General features: G+C 46.0%; 1 protein-coding gene across 1 annotated transcript in view; it reads right to left on the bottom strand.

The window, feature by feature from the left end:
* Positions 1–16111, bottom strand: part of LOC126198570 (acetylcholine receptor subunit alpha-L1) — a 580573-nt gene that overhangs the window by 511667 nt on the left and 52795 nt on the right. The window lies entirely within an intron of this gene.

The raw sequence follows: 16111 nt of genomic DNA, 5'->3' as shown, positions 1-16111 counted from the left end.
AGCTCGAATCGTCAATATAATTAGTTGTAGAGTAACATTTACAAAAATCGTTTTTCCTTCATTAACCTCACGGGCAAGTCTAGATTAATAATGTTAACATAATAGCCGACTATGATAGTGGGGAAATAGGCGATTCAACAGAGACCAAAAAAGTTCTAATATTGGGAATAATTCGCGTGGTCGGAAATTTTTGCACAGTTGTAAAATGGTTCAAATGGCTCTAAGCACTATGGGACTTAACATCTGAGGTCATCAGCCCCTAGACTTGGAACTACTTAAACCTAACTAACCTAAGGACATCACACGCATCCATGCCCGAGACAGGATTCAAACCTGCGGCCGTAGCAGCAGCGCGGTTCCGGACTGAAGCGCCTAGAACCGCTCGACCACAGCTTCCGGCTGTATAGTTGTAGGACAGAGTTCCACGAACTACACACGACAAGTCCTGACAGCTCGGGGATGAGTTTGGATGTGGAGGTGCGCCTGAAGTTAAATTTTGTACGCTTTTCTTGGATAATTCGAAAACCATGGCCGGCAATGAAAATATATCCCAGTACAAAATTTAACTACATTAAATTCTTAAAACAGTTCCTGTTCATTTTATTTTAATAGTTCTCACACAGCCAGCGAGAGAACATGCAGATCCCGCGCTTAGTTTTTGAAGGCCAGATACAACACTGATGGCTTCATAAAATCCCGTACATAGTGGCAGCGCAATCACCCTGTGCAATTCCCTTAGCCCGTCGCTATCCCGCAACGCCACAAGCGGCACCAGTTGTTATAATGTTTTTCGTCGTGGGAGTAAATACTTTTCTGGAGAAGCTGGTTGCCTAACACTTGGTGCCATAGACTTTGTACTGATTTGCTCTAAAGAAATAAAAATCCCGGACCACAAATAGCTTGCTTTATGGTTGTGAAGTTTGTTTTGGAGTCATTCAGACGTCTTCCGTATTCTGCGAGTTTTTACCCTCCGTTCAGTCGCAGGCCGAAGAGGTCGTCAGTAAAGCAAAGGTTTGCGGCTCATCTTTGATGTTTTCATCAGGCAGGACAAATGTAACGAGTCCATATGTACCTCGTGTTTCTTTTAATAGGCAGAACATCAGTCTATTCGTAAAGGCCTTCCATTTACATTCGAGAGTAGTAAACTGGAGGTGGTAGCTACCTACAGCTGCTCTGAAATTCCCGTTCCAAACCTCTAGGAGAGAGAGCAGAGAGTGAATAATATTTTGAATAGAAACCCATGTCCGGAAACGTCATACAATGTCGCTACAGAGTGTATGTATATACAAGGTCATTCCATGATGATGTTACAAACCTTCGAGGATGAAGGATAAGGATAAATTTATCAATTTGAGGTAAGGGACCCTGTACCGGAAACGAACGAGTCGAAAATTATAAATGAAAACCGTTCTGATACCTCTGACACTGTTACACTGTACTGGTGCTGCTGTTGCTAAGAGTGTAGTGGTAGTGTGGTCCAAAACAAGAAAAAATGTCTAGTAAACAAGGGCTCTAAAATACTTACCTTGACCTACGAGCACTTGTTCAATAGAGGAGATCTGGTTCATATTATCGAAGATGAACTAATGCGCATAGCTCCTCAGGTATGCATTTTAGAGCTCATGTTTAGTCGACATTTTTTACTTGTTTTGGTCCTCTGAAAGTTGCCTACCCTACAATCTTAGCGACAACAGTACGAATATACGTATTCCATTCTCAGAGGTATCAAAACTGTTTTCGCTTATAACTTTCGACTCGTTACATTCCGGTACTTGAACTCTTACCTCATTTATCCTTCTCCATCATGTAAATGTGCAACATCACCCTGTATGTACATACTTTGACAGGCGCCGGCACCTATGACTTTGACGAACTTGAGCGTCGTTTCCGGACATAGGTTCCCATTCGAAGTTTTATGTACTCACTCCCCTCTACAAGTTCTAGAAGTTAACAACGGGAATTTCTGGACACTCTATATATTGCAGACATACAGGGTGAGCCGTGCACGGCTCGCATTTATCCCATTTATTGTTTGTCATCTTCTATAACCGTACTGCCGCCTCACTTTCTTATTCCATTTACTGGCGTCACTAACTTCCTGCCTTACTTGCCTTTGAGCGGTAGCAGCAGCAGCGCGTATCGATAAGTGCACTGCCGTACCACCTCTGGAGCGACCGATAGTATTTCTGGGTCGTCGTGTGTCTGGCAGTCAGTTGGAGACGGACCAGCAGTGCAGTCGGGACACAGCAGCAGTGAAGTCGGGGACGGAGCGCCGGTGAGGCGCCGACAGCCAGTGCTCGCCCAACCGCCGGCGACACCCAGGAACTGTCCGACGGAGGAAGATTGGAGTGAGACGACAGTTGGTCGGTCGTTCGGTTGGTCGTCTCATCAGCCGACGAATATTTGCTGCTTTCACCGTTTCCGGATCTGGACAGTTGGTCGGTTGGCGTGGAGCAGCGAGGAATTCTCCGTGGCGCGTGTCTGGCCGGGGCCCGGCGGCGTCCACGCACAGTCGGAGTGTGAGGGGCTGTTCCCATTGCTACGAGCTCCGTGGCTCACCGATCCCGGACACGAAAGATAAGTTATCCTGTCGCTTGGTCCGTTGACTGTCTGCCTGTTGGGCTGTCGTCGGGTCGTGAATGGTTGGCCCGACTGCTTGTTTCACCTAATCGAGCGTTAGTGTTTGAATTTCAAGCCGACCCTCGAACATCTGAGCGCCCTTTGGTGTACTGCCCTATTTTTTTTAAAAATTTGTTCTTGTTGTTTGTACTTGTATGGCTCCTAGCCGATTTATTTAAATTAGCGTTGTTTTGCTCTTAAGGCCTTCACTCTAGTTTAAAGTACTGTTTCACGTAAGCCCTTAGACATTTCAAAACTTTTAAAGTTGTCTCAAGAGAGACATTCGTGGATGCCGGTTTGCTTCGGACGAAGAGGTGTTTGCCTGGATACAGTCATGGTTCCGTAGACACCCGTAAACATTATTCCATGAAGGCACTGACAATCTTTTGTCTCAGTGGGATAAACGTGTTAACATTGTGGCAATTACTTTTGAACTAATGAAAAGTTTACTTTTTTTCCCATTTGTCTCGTTTTTATTTGACAGTCCCTTACAAACTCATACACATTCAGGTAGGCAACCCGACTTACTTTATATGCATCTGGAGCAGATGAGGTAAGTCGTGTTGCCTACCTCGATGTGCATGAAATACTCGTATTTTGTGGCCCAGTTACGTTCCGCCTACCCAGTAGGGAAGAGGCACAGACTATACAAAGGTGAATGGAGTCCTGAGGTAGCAAAGGAAATCTTGCTTTCTACACCGTCAATGATGTCTCGAAGACAGACATGAAAAATATTTCCAGTAGATTTCCCCACCATGTTATAGTTCTGGGTGGAGATTTTAATTTGCCGGATATAGACTGGGAGACTCAAACGTTCATAACGGGTGGCAGGGAAAAAGAACACAGTGAAATTTTTTAAAGTGCTTTATCTGAAAACTACATTGAGCAGTTAAACAGAGAACAGACTCGTGGCGATAACATATTAGACCTTCTGGTGACAAACAGACCAGAACTATTTGAAACAGTTAACGCAGAACAGGGAATCAGCGATCATAAAGCGGTTACTGCATTCAGCCGTAAATAGAAATATTAAAAAAGGTAGAAAGATTTTTCTGTTTAGCAAAAGTGACAAAAAGCAGATTTCAGAATACCTGATGGCACAACACAAAAGTTTTTTTTTTTTTTTTTCAAGTACAGATAGTGTTGAGGATCAGTGGACAAAGTTGAAAACCATCGTACAATATGCGTTAGATGCGTATGTGCCAAGCAAGATCGTAAGAGAAGGAAAAGAGCCATCGTGGTACAACAACTGAGTTAGAAAACTGTTGCGGAAGCCAAGGGAACTTCACAGCGAACATAAACATAGCCAAAGCCTTGCAGACAAGCAAAAATTACGCGAAGTGAAATATAGTGTGAGGAGGGCTATGCGAGAGGCGTTCAATAAATTCGAAAGTAAAGTTCTATGTACTCACTTGGCAGATAATCCTAAGAAATTTTGGTCTTATGTCAAAGCGGTAGGTGGATCAAAACAAAATGTCCACTCTGTGGCCAAAATGGTACTAAAACAGAGGATGACAGACTAATGGCCGAAATGCTAAATGTCTTTTTCCAAAGCTGTTTCACAGAGGAAGACTGCACTGTAGTTCCTTCTCTAGATTGCTGCACAGATGACAAAATGATAGATAGACGACAGAGGGATAGAGAAACAATTAAAATCGCTCAAAAGATGAAAGGCCGCTGGACCTGATGGGATACCAGTTCGATTTTACACAGAGTACGGGAAGGAACTTGCCCCCCTTCTTGCTGCGGTGTACCGTTGGTCTCTAGAAGATCGTAGCGTTCTAAAGGATTGGAAAAGGGCACAGGTCATCCCCGTTTTCAAGAAGGGACGTCGAACAGATGTGTAGAACTCTAGACCTATATCTCTAACGTTGATCAGTTGTAGAATTTTGGAACACGTATTATGTTCGAGTATAATGACTTTTCTGGAGACTAGAAATTGTAGGAATCAGCATGGGTTTCGAAAAAGACGATCGTGTGAAACCCAGCTCGCGCTATTCGTCCACGAGACTCAGAGGGCCATAGACACGGGTTCCCAGGCAGATGCCGTGTTTCTTCACTTTCGCAAGGCGTTCGATACAGTTCCCCACAGTCGTTTAATGAACAAAGTAAGAGCATATGGACTATCAGACCAATTTTGTGATTGGATTGAAGAGTTCCTAGATAACAGAACGCAGCATGTCATTCTCAATGGAGAGAAGTCTTCCGAAGTAAGAGGGATTTCATGTTTGCCGCAGGGGTGTGTCGTAGGACCGTTGCTAATCACAATATACATAAATGACCTTGTGGATGACATCGGAAGTTCACCGAGTTTTTTTGCGGATGATGCTGTGGTACATCGAGAGGCTGTAACAATGGAAAATTGTACTGAAATGCAGGAGGATCTGCAGCGAATTGACGCATGGTGCAGGGAATGGCAATTGAATCTCAATGTAGACAAGTGTAATGTGCTGCGAATACTTAGAAAGAAAAATCCCTTATCATAGCAGGTCAGCAACTGGAAGCAGTTAAGTCCATAAATTATCTGGGAGTACGCTTTAGGAGTGATTTAAAATGAAATGATCATATAAAGTTGATCGTCGGTAAAGCAGATGCCAGACTGAGATTCATTGGGAGAATCCTAAGGAAATGCAATTCGAAAACAAAGGAAGTATGTTACAGTACGCTTGTTCGCCCACTGCTTGAATACTGCTCAGCAGTGTGGGATCCGTACCAGATAGGGTTGATAGAAGAGACAGAGAAGATCCAACGGAGAGCAGCGCGCTTCGTTACAGCATCATTTAGTAATCGCGAAAGCGTTACTGAGATGATAGATAAACTCCAGTGGAAGACTCTGCAGGAGAGACGCTCAGAAGCTCGGTACGGGCTTTTGTTGAAGTTTCGAGAACATACCTTCACCGAGGAGTCAAGCAGTATATTGCTCCCTCCTACGTATATCTCGCGAAGAGACCATGAGGATAAGATCAGAGAGATTAGAGCCCACACAGAGGCATACCGACAATCCTTCTTTCCACGAACAATACGAGACTGGAATAGAAGGGAGAACCGATAGAGGTACTCAAGGTCCCCTACGCCACACACCGTCAGGTGGCTTGCGGAGAATGGATGTAGATATAGATGTAGAGAAGGGTTAATGGAGTCATGAGGTAGCAAAGGACGCCTTGCTTCTTACACCGTCAATGATGTCTGGAAGACAGAGACAGACAGAAGGTTTTCTCTGCCTCGTGATGACTGGGTGTTGTGTGATGTCCTTAGGTTAGTTAGGTTTAAGTAGTTCTAAGGTCTAGGGGACTGATGACCATAGATGTTAAGTCACATAGTGCTCAGAGTCATTTGAACCATTTGAACCAGATAGAAGGAAATTCACGATTGGGGCCTACGTTCCTAGTCGGCATCCCTTCAGTATGTCTCTGGCATTTTTATGGGAGCTGTTCTGCCGAGAAATACGTGTCTGCGGGCCGCTTTGAAGCTCTGACAGATGCGTACTCGGATTGCTTTGTGTCCGACTGGCTGGACCGCGCATGACGCGCCCCAGTTGCCTAGTCGGACGTGGTCCACAGCACTGCGCTCCGGTCGCCTTCGGCTGTCTGGACAGCAGTGCGTAGTCAAAGGGCTGCCGCCGCAAAGGGACGGAGAGCCGCCGCCGCCGCCCGCATGCGTGCACCTATTGCGAGCGTGCGTTCAGCCCGGCAGCGACCCGCCACTAAATTCCCTGTAATTTGAGCTCGCGGTGCGCTCTGCACGCCAGCGAGTTGAATGGAAACAATGCAACACAGTTCTGCAATATTCATAAAGACGCATTCGTGCCACTGTCTGTTGGAGGTGCGCCGCTGTTACCGCACGCGTGTCAGTCAATACAGAGAGTAATTGTGACATGCCCGGATTTGTCATATGTGTAAGCGTCACAAGAGTTATTAACATTCATACTATTGCACTAATTACCATCTCGCCTACAAGTCCACATGGAAAAATTGTAGCAAACAGTCTAAACATGCTATTTTTTTTATGTGTACAGTTAACTGGTAGAAAATGAAAACTGGACACAGTGAAATAATCATTCCACATGGCTGAATGTTATTATACAAGGTGTGCATTGTGTGTCATAATAGTCCCACTTCTATGTACGTTTTCAACAATAATCGCCGGCCGTCATGGCCGAGCGGTTCTGGGCGCTTCAGTCTGTAACCGCACTGTTGTTACGGTCGCAGGTTCGACTCCTGCCTCGGGCATGGATGTGTGTGATGTCCATAGGTTAGTTAGGTTGAAGTATTTATAAGTTCTACGGGACTGATGACCTCAGATGTTAAGTCTCATAGTACTCAGAGCCATTTTTGAGCCAACTTTAATCTCCATAAACTGTATAGCCTCTTTTAATTATATGAAATATTACGGTTGTGTCGATCAGCCAACTGTCTGGTGTCGTCTGAGCGGATAGAATTCCAGCTTACTTCCGTTAGTAGTCAACGGATGACGTCTGACGTGTAAACTGAAACAAAACTCATTCCATCACGTCTTATATAAGTGGTGACTCGAAATACACTGACGGAAAAAAATCACAACACCGAGAAGAAGTTGTGCGACATTAACGAAGGCGTGCTTCTTCATTTGAATGACGAGGTCAGTTCCAATTTCGTAACAGTTGCGTAAGAGTGGCACTAGGTGCCACAATATGAGGATGCAAGTCAGGTATGCTTCAAGCACGTGCTCTAACGGTCGTGGGCGTTACTTATTTTTCGGATTGGACATTGTGAGTTGTTGTTGGTGAAGAACGTCTTTAGGACGACGAAGAAATCAATATCAACAGCTGAGTTTGAACGAAGTCATGTAATAGGGCTACGAGAAGCTGGATGTTCCTTCTGCGATACTGCAGAGAAACTTCGTAGGAATGTAGCCACGGTACGTAACATCTCGCAGCGTTGGTCACCAGAATCTACGTTCTGCTTATGGATCTGGTGTATAGTACTGCACCTGCAGCAACAATTCGAGCAGCCGTTGGCAGAACAACGAACTGTTACAAATTGATTACTTCAAGAACACTTCGGAGCCAGACGCGAGCCGGCCGGAGAGGCCGCGCGGTTCTAGGCGCTACAGTCTGGAACCGAGCGACCGCTACAGTCGCAGGTTCGAATCCTGCCTCGGGCATGGATGTGTGTGATGTCCTTAGGTTAGTTAGGTTTAATTAGTTCTAAGTCCTAGGCGACTGATGACCTCAGAAGTTAAGTCGCATAGTGCTCAGAGCCATTTGAACCATTTTTGAGCCAGACGCCCAGTAGCAGACATTGCACTGCTCCCAAAATGACGCCGTTTGTAACTCATCGAAAGGTGGAGTAGAAGAGAGAAAACCGTCTACGATGGTAAGGGCATGCTCTTAGAGCAGACGCAACAGCAGTGCGAAAGAGTGGCTTTAGACTGAGAGTAAATGATGACATAGGCAGTGATGGCTGGACACTCTGCATGAAGATCTCAAGACACCATGATCAGGCACAAGATCGGATAAAACTGTAGCAGAGAACTAAAATAGCGGACCCTCCCAGCATGTTGGACAAACGCTAAGAAAGGAGATTCTAAAATCAGAATTAAGCAAAACGCCATATTTAGGCGAGGGCAGCCTTCACTGACTTTACATAACGATAAACGACACAGAGCACATGCACTGGAACCACACAAATGAAGCCGCAGAACACTGCAGTAAGAGAACAGATAAAGGTGTCAAAGGAGGAGATTCATGTGGATCTTACCATGTGGTTATTTTGAGGTTGTATACTGAGATAATTGTACTCGCAGAGCTATGTTTTATTCCAGCTGGTGAACATGGCAAGGCAGTGACAGCCTGTAGCAAGACTCTCCGCGATGGTGATGAAGCTAAAGCTGCTGATGCGTCTCTTAGCTAAAAGTGAGGGGGCAGGATGTAGCGGTGGCGAGTCCTTCTAGCTACTACCGCATTCCTGTAAGCTGAAATGCAGCCAACCTCTTCATTCTTTTCACCCAACAAAATTTATTCTTCGATATGATAGGGGAATTTCCTTCATAATTTGTAATGTGCGTGCAATAGGGCTGTATTATAATTGGAGATGCGTGATAACTGTGTAGGATTTTTTTAATTTTAAAATGTGTGATGAGTCAGTTTCTCTGATTAGCGGGGAGTGGAATTACGACCAACGGTTTCCGCCTGCATCAGGAGATGATGCGAGTGTCTGCCTCCGTAGGGTAGCGGTAGGGTTACCGCTTACCAAGCAAGGGGCCTGGGTTCGATTCCCGTGTTGTGTGTCCTTCATCATTATTGACTCGCAAGTCGCCGAAGTGGCGTCAAGTAAAAAGGATTGCAATACGGCGGCCAACCTCCCCGAATGGAGCCTCCCGTCCAACAATGCCATACGGCCATTTCATTTTTTACCGGATACACTACATGTGGGGGGGGGGGGGGGGGGAGGGGAGAGGGACACTGACGCCCACCTAACCCCGGGGAGCAGCAGCAGGCCTTCAGCCAATTTTCTGTCGCTGAGTACAGCTTGAACCAACTTTGACCGTATAATCAACACTCGTTCTCCGAAAGGATTTTGACCGGCCTTGCAGTGCTGCATGTCTTGTAAAGATAACATCTCACTATTGTGTACGAGCCACAGAAAGCCTCCACAGGCAGTTGTCTTACCTCATGCCGTCAGGCTGCCAGCGCCACAATCGTAAACATTGCGAGATGAAATTTACAGAATGTCTTGGTGGGGAGGCTTTTGGCTGGTTGCTGCTCGCAACACTGGGAGCGGCGATTTGCAAAAGGTCACCGCTGAAACTTTTCAGAACAGCGTAAAATTGTAAGAAGTCTTATGTTTGAGGGAATGAGGTATGCAGTCTCAAATTGGCTTAAACTGCAAGTTTGATGCGGTCATACCGCGAAGTAGCAGGGAGCATAAACTTAGGGAGGATGCGGGTTTAGATCGGCGGAGGCAGTCATCTGGAACTGGAGTCGACCAGTCGATCCGGCTTTAGCAGTTTAAGAGGACGGCCAGCAGTTCTCTGGAGAGCAGATGAACCGTGCCGTATCAGAGTCCGTCTCAGCCTGTGACCTCGCCGCACCTCGTGTCACATAATTTATGGAAGTTTCGCAGCGAAGCGGCGACAAAATCGCACAGGATGGTAGGCGCATTGTTTCACATTAACTGATTAGTCTATCGTAACGTGACCTCTCGGCTATGTTTCTGCCCTGTGGGGTTCTCACACCTTTACTCACTTACTTTCCAATGCACTCACCACCAACACTTAATTTCGCTATTAATGGTCGGTTAACATGAATGGACACGTCTCTTATCCATTTGGTTTATTCTGCTTCAACATTTATGGTCCGTACTTCTCACACACAGATAAGTGTGTCCGTAGCAGCACCGCTTTTATTTACGGGTTGGGTTGGGTTATTTGGGGAAGGAGACCAAACAGCGAGGTCATCGATCTCATCGGATTAGGGAAGGATGGGGAAGGAAGTCGGCCGTGCCCTTTCAACGGAACCAACCCGGCATTTGCCGGGAGCGATTTAGGGAATCACGGAAAACCTGTATCAGGATGGCCTGACGCTGGGTTGAACCGTCGTCCTCCCGAATGCGAGTTTAATTTAGGAATTAATGGTTAGTTTGCATGGCTGGACACGTGTCTCATACATTCGCTTTACCTCGTTTTAACATTTCTGGTCCGTTCCGTCTCAGTGATTAAGACTTATCATGTGCAGAGTTGTTTGATCCAATGTTTGTTCTGAGGAGAATCATTTGAAATTGCAGTCAGTAAGCGTGTGTGATTTGTAATACTTGTTTTATTACAGCAGCTGATAGCTCCCATCAACACTTTGTAATTATTGATGTTCGTGAGGGCACCTCTTATAGCAAAGGTTTCCCTCCGTTACCTCGAACACAAGTGATTATCATACACCTGGACAGTAGTGGGGGACTTGCACCATGAGTGGGGATACTCGGTGCATGTCAGTGGCAAATTAGACTGAGTAGAGCTTCAACCCCAGCTGTGTCTTCAAAGCTGCCAACCTCAGAAAATAGAGCTGTTGCTAACTATGTGGGAGAGCAGGGGCCAAAACCTATGTGCTTCGACACACGAACTGACTACGTCTTTTGACTGACAGAGATTTCCAGTTCAAAGTTCAATTCCAAACGTCGGAAGGGGAATTCTCATGTCTCCATGAGGATGAAGAACTATCGTTCGAGGCCTGTGTAGTTTGCTACCATTTTCTGTGAACCATTAACTCAGGTTTTAATGACGGCAACAGAAATGCATTGTCACATTCAGGTGCCCGAGTATGTTTAAATCATTGTCATTGAGCTATCTTTTATATCAAAAATTTTGTAACCTGGATTGAATTTTGAAGGCACTCGAAACAAAACTGATTATGTGTACGCCGGTGGGAAGTTCATTACTAACGGGTCCTGAATCTGTTTATTAATTCGCAGACGATTCTTTCTTTGTTTCCGGCTTTATACGGCCGCCAACGCGCGCGTCTCATCTCGTCACAGTTGTAGAATCATGGAACGTATTTTGTGTTCAGACATAATGATCTTTCTAGACTCTGAGAAGCTCATCTGCAGAAACCAGCACGGTTTTAGGAAACAGCTGCCATGAGAGACACAGCTGGCCCTCTTTGTGCATGATATACAACAGGCTCTAGATACCGGCTCCCTGGTTGATGCTATATTTCTCGACTTTCGAAAGGCGCTCGACTCAGTTCCGCTCTGTCGCTTGCTACAAAAAGTGCGCGCTTACGGTCTATCCAATGACATATGCGGTTGTATAGAAAGTTTTCTAACAGACAGGGAGCAGTATGTCGTCCTGAACGGGGTAACTTCAAGAGAAACAAGAGTAACTTCAGGTGTGTCCCAGAGCATCGTAATAGGTCCTCTGCTTTTTACGATTTACATAAACGATCTGGTTGATGGTATTGACAGCGACCTTAGACTGTTTGCCGATGATGCTGTAGTCTACAGGAAAGTAGTATCACACGAAAGTTGTGAACAAATCAATGAGGATTTGCAGAAAATAAATGCGTGGTGTAATGACTGGCAGTTATCTCTAAATATTAGTAAGTGTAACCTAATGCGTATAACAAGGCGAAAATCCCCATTAATATATGAGCACAAAATAAATGATCAGTCTTTGGAAGCGGTAACATCAGTCAAGTATCTGGGTGTGACTATTCGACATGATCTCAAATGGAATGACCAGAAGGGGGAAGGCGAACTCTTGATTGCGGTTTATTGGTAGAATCCTGAAGCGATGCAGTCCTTCAACAAAGCAAATAGCTTACAATACGTTAGTTCTTCAAGTCTTAGAGTACTGTTAGTCTGTATGGGACCCTTACCAGTTGGGTCTGATTCAAGAGATTGAGAAGGTCCAAAGAAGAGTGGCAAGATTCGTGACTGGTACATTTAGCCATCACGAGAGCGTTACAAATCTCATAGAAAGTTTGAAGTGGGACACACTTGCAGATAGACGACGCGCTAAACAGAAGGGACTGCTCACTAAATTCCGAAAGCCAATCTTCGCCGAGGATGTAGAGCATATATTATTACCACCAACTTTCAAATCGCATAATGATCATCAATCAAAGACAAGGGAAATAAGAGCTCGTACTGAGGCGTTCAGACAGTCGTTTTTCCCTAGCGCGATCCGCGAGTGGAACAGAGGAAATACGACTTTGGCGCGAATTGTGCCCTCCGCTTGGTAGCTAGCGGAGTATATATGTAGATGTAGTTCGTTGCGTTGCAAACTGATAAGCAGGAGTGTAGATGCCTCCGCAACTCACTGTTACTCGAACCCTATATTCAGCAGCGTTCACGAGGATCAACGCGTTCGGCAAGAAATTCCTTTTCGCTGCAGGTAGCGAGTGGTTGACGTTTGCCAGGCGTTCCTGCCGCTCCGCTCTTCGAGAGCGGCCTGTCTGCCGTTCCCCCTCTATTGTACTGCAGCCGTTCCTTAGCCGCGCAGTGACAGGTGTCAGCCGAAGCCATTCCCGGATATACCCCGCACGCGAGGGCGCCGCCGGCGATAAGGCCCGGCGACCTGACAGGTGGCCAGCAGGTAGATTACGGGCCGCTCCGTCTACGTCCACGTCACCAGCACGCGCCGCAGTCGGCAAAAACGTCCGTCCCGCGGAGCGGCGGTAAGGCTGTGCCGTCGGCGGCGCGGCGGAAGCCGTCTGGCTCAAAGGCAGGCGCCAGGTCGATATCATCCGGCACGGCATGGGGGGCAGGGAGAGGGGGGTAGGGGGCAGGGGGCCGGCGGCGTCGCGGTGCGGGGGCGGCGGGCGGCGGGCGGCGGGCGGCATTCCGCCAGGCAACAAGCGCGCTGCCACCGCCGCCAGCGGGGAGCCGGTCGCGACCTCTCCATTCGTCGGCCGCGCTGCCCGTAGCGACCGTAGAATTACGAGTACTTCAAGTGCCCCGTCGGTGCAAATACTAAAGATTTGTATTTTCTGCACTATATAAGTGATTCAATTCAATGGGTTAACACCATCAGCGTACTGCAATCAGCGTATTGCTGATAGAAATAGGAAGTGTTTCACTACGAACGTAACGACCGAAGGCTATGCACTATCTCAAATAGTTTTATATGCAGGGCATGGACAGCTGATGAATATCATGATCAATGAAATCATAGGTTCCACCTGCTGAAACTTTGTTTCTATTAACTACGGTACCACTTTCACGGCTTACAGCCGATCTTCATGTGTTAACTACTGTCCGAGAACTAAAGTATAATTATAAACTGTATTGCAAATTTGTACATTTATATCGGGATTATTTGAAGACTTATACAGGGACTCACAAAAATTAGTAGATTAATCCATCATAAGAATCCAGCGTTTTTTAATCAAGATAATGCCATTCAAAAACTGTTGTCAATGTTTTTAGGAAACCTATACAAACTACGGCTACTTGGGAAAGTGCTAATGTTTCCGACTACATCGAACCGATACATTGACTACTGATTGCATGTAAAAGTATCCTCAATGAAGAGCCACAGATACTAGTATACCTGCTTAATATCGTGTAGGGCCCCGGCGACCATGCAGAAGTCCCGCAACACGACGTTGCATGGACTCAACTAACCTCTGAAGTAGTGCTGGAGGAAACTGACGCCATGAATCCTGCAGGGCTGTTCGTAAATCCGTAAGAGTACGAGGGAGCCGAGACCGCTTCTGAACAGCAGATTGCAGTGCATTCCAGATATCCTCAATAATGTTCATGTATGGGGAGTTTGGTTCCTCTAGCCACTCTGTAGCAATCCTGGACGTGTGGTGTTGTAGCATTGTCCTACTGGAATTGCCCAAAATCTCCCGCAACGCATAATTGACACGAATGGATGCAGGTGATCCTTACGTGCGTGTCACCTGTCAGAGTCGTATCTTGACGTATCATGGGTCCAATATCACACGCGCCACAGCATTACAGAGCGTCCACCAGCTTGAACAGCCGCTGCTAACATGCAGGGTCCTAGGATTCATGAGGTTGTCACCATACCCGTACACGTCCATCCGCTCAATAACATTTGATACGAGACTCGTCCGACCAGGTAACGTGTTTCCAGTCATCAACAGTCGAATGTTGGTGTTGACCCACGCGAGGCGTAAAGTTTTGTGTCGTGCCATGATCAAGTGTACACAGTGGGCCTTTGGCTCTGAAAGCACATTTCGATAATGTTTCGTTGAATTGTTTGCACGCTGACACTCGTTGATGGCCCAGCACTGGAATTTTGGGGAATTTGCGGAAGGGTTCCACTTAACGTTGAGCGACTCTCTTCAGTCGTCGTTGGTCCCGTTCTAGCAGGATCTTTTTCCGGTCGCAGCGATGTCGGAGATTTGATGTTTTACCGGATTCCTGATCTTCACGGTACACTCGTGAAATGATCGTACTGGAAAATCCCCACTTAATCGCTACCTCGTAGATGCTGTGTCCCATCGCTCGTGGGCCGACTATTAAACCACATTCAAACTCACTTATATCTTGATAACCTGCCATTGTAGCAGCGGTAACTGATCTGTCAACTGCCCCGACTTCAGTGCCGTATTCTGCCTGTTTACATACCTCTGTATTTGAATATACACGCCTATACCAGTTTCTTTGGCGCTTCAGTGTATAAGGAAATTAAACTGTGCTTAAGGCTAAAGCCGATACCGAAGATATAGCTCAAACGTAGTTAACGGTGAAAACAGTGCCCAACCATCGGTAGCAAGTAGAATAAAATAGGCAGGCCGCTTTCTTCCCATCTCAAACCAGCCCCGGAGGGCTCAGCTTGCGCGAGTAGGCCCCGCCTTCACCGGCCACCAGGACACGCTGACTGCCCAGGTAGGTAAGAACCGTCACATGGACTCTGTGTCGCGATGCACACGTGACCAAGTGCGCTGGGTTGATCCGTTACAATACAGTTTACCGTACAAGAAATCAAGGTCTCCCAGTGCTTCAAATACAAGTGGCTCCTCAGCGGGTTCTGTATACAGCCTTCCTTGTGTCCACAAATTTCCACTTCCTCCAACAGATTCAAAACCTGGCCTTTTTATTTTCTTTTGGAGGACTGCAAGGATTTCAGGAAGACCTGTGGTACGATGCTCTTCATCCCGCACGGACGAGGTTCATCAAGATTTGGATTTTTTTTTAATTAAAAGTGTTCCTGGGGCCTTTCACTGAAGGACGTACGAGTCTGCCTTATGGCCTTATGTGTTTCATGGGGCAATCATAGCATTTCATAGAGCAATCAAGTTTTGAATCTATTGGAGGTAGTGAAATGTTTTAGCTATAAAAAAGATAGTATACACATGTCAAATGGGCGCTTTGAATTAAAGCATCGCAATATTTTAGAAAAATTTGATTGCTTCCACTGTGAACTGTATTTTAGGAGAGCGATCCAGCGCTCTTAGTCACCTGTAGATAGGGACACAATTTGATAGTTACTATTTACTTAGTCAGTCAGTGATTCCTGGTGGCCGGTGAAGACAGTGCCCAGTTTCGCAAGCTGCGCCTTCCGTGTCAAGTTTGAGAAGCTAAGAAAGCGGACTGCCTACTTGGTACCTACGATCCAGCACTGTGTCCACCGATAACTCCGTTGACAATATTCTCTGAATTATAGTACCTTGACTACGAACTTTGGATTCATCTCTGATGTAGTAACGTAGTAATTTCTGTTAACATAAGTTTCCAAATGATTTTTAAACAGAATGTTCGGAAATTCCCGTTACAGACTTGTAGGACTCGTGAAGAAGAGTGAGAGTATAATATTTTGAACAGGAAACCATGTCCAGAAAAGAACCGTTTCTATTCTACGATGGTTTCAGTTCAGATTTTTAACTCATCCACTTCCGCTTGAGGAACTGAATTAGGCGTGATGCACTACTATTATTAGGTAACAGTTCTAAAGCAAACGTAACGAAACACACATCTATCACTTAAGTATTCTTGTTTGTATTAATACATTAGCATTAAGTGTTTACATTATTCCAAATCCAAAAAGC

Source organism: Schistocerca nitens, chromosome 8 (assembly GCF_023898315.1).
Source record: "Schistocerca nitens isolate TAMUIC-IGC-003100 chromosome 8, iqSchNite1.1, whole genome shotgun sequence".
Taxonomy (NCBI): domain Eukaryota; kingdom Metazoa; phylum Arthropoda; class Insecta; order Orthoptera; family Acrididae; genus Schistocerca; species Schistocerca nitens.
Note: the sequence above shows the minus strand (reverse complement) of the source record. Positions and strands in the feature narration are given on the sequence as shown.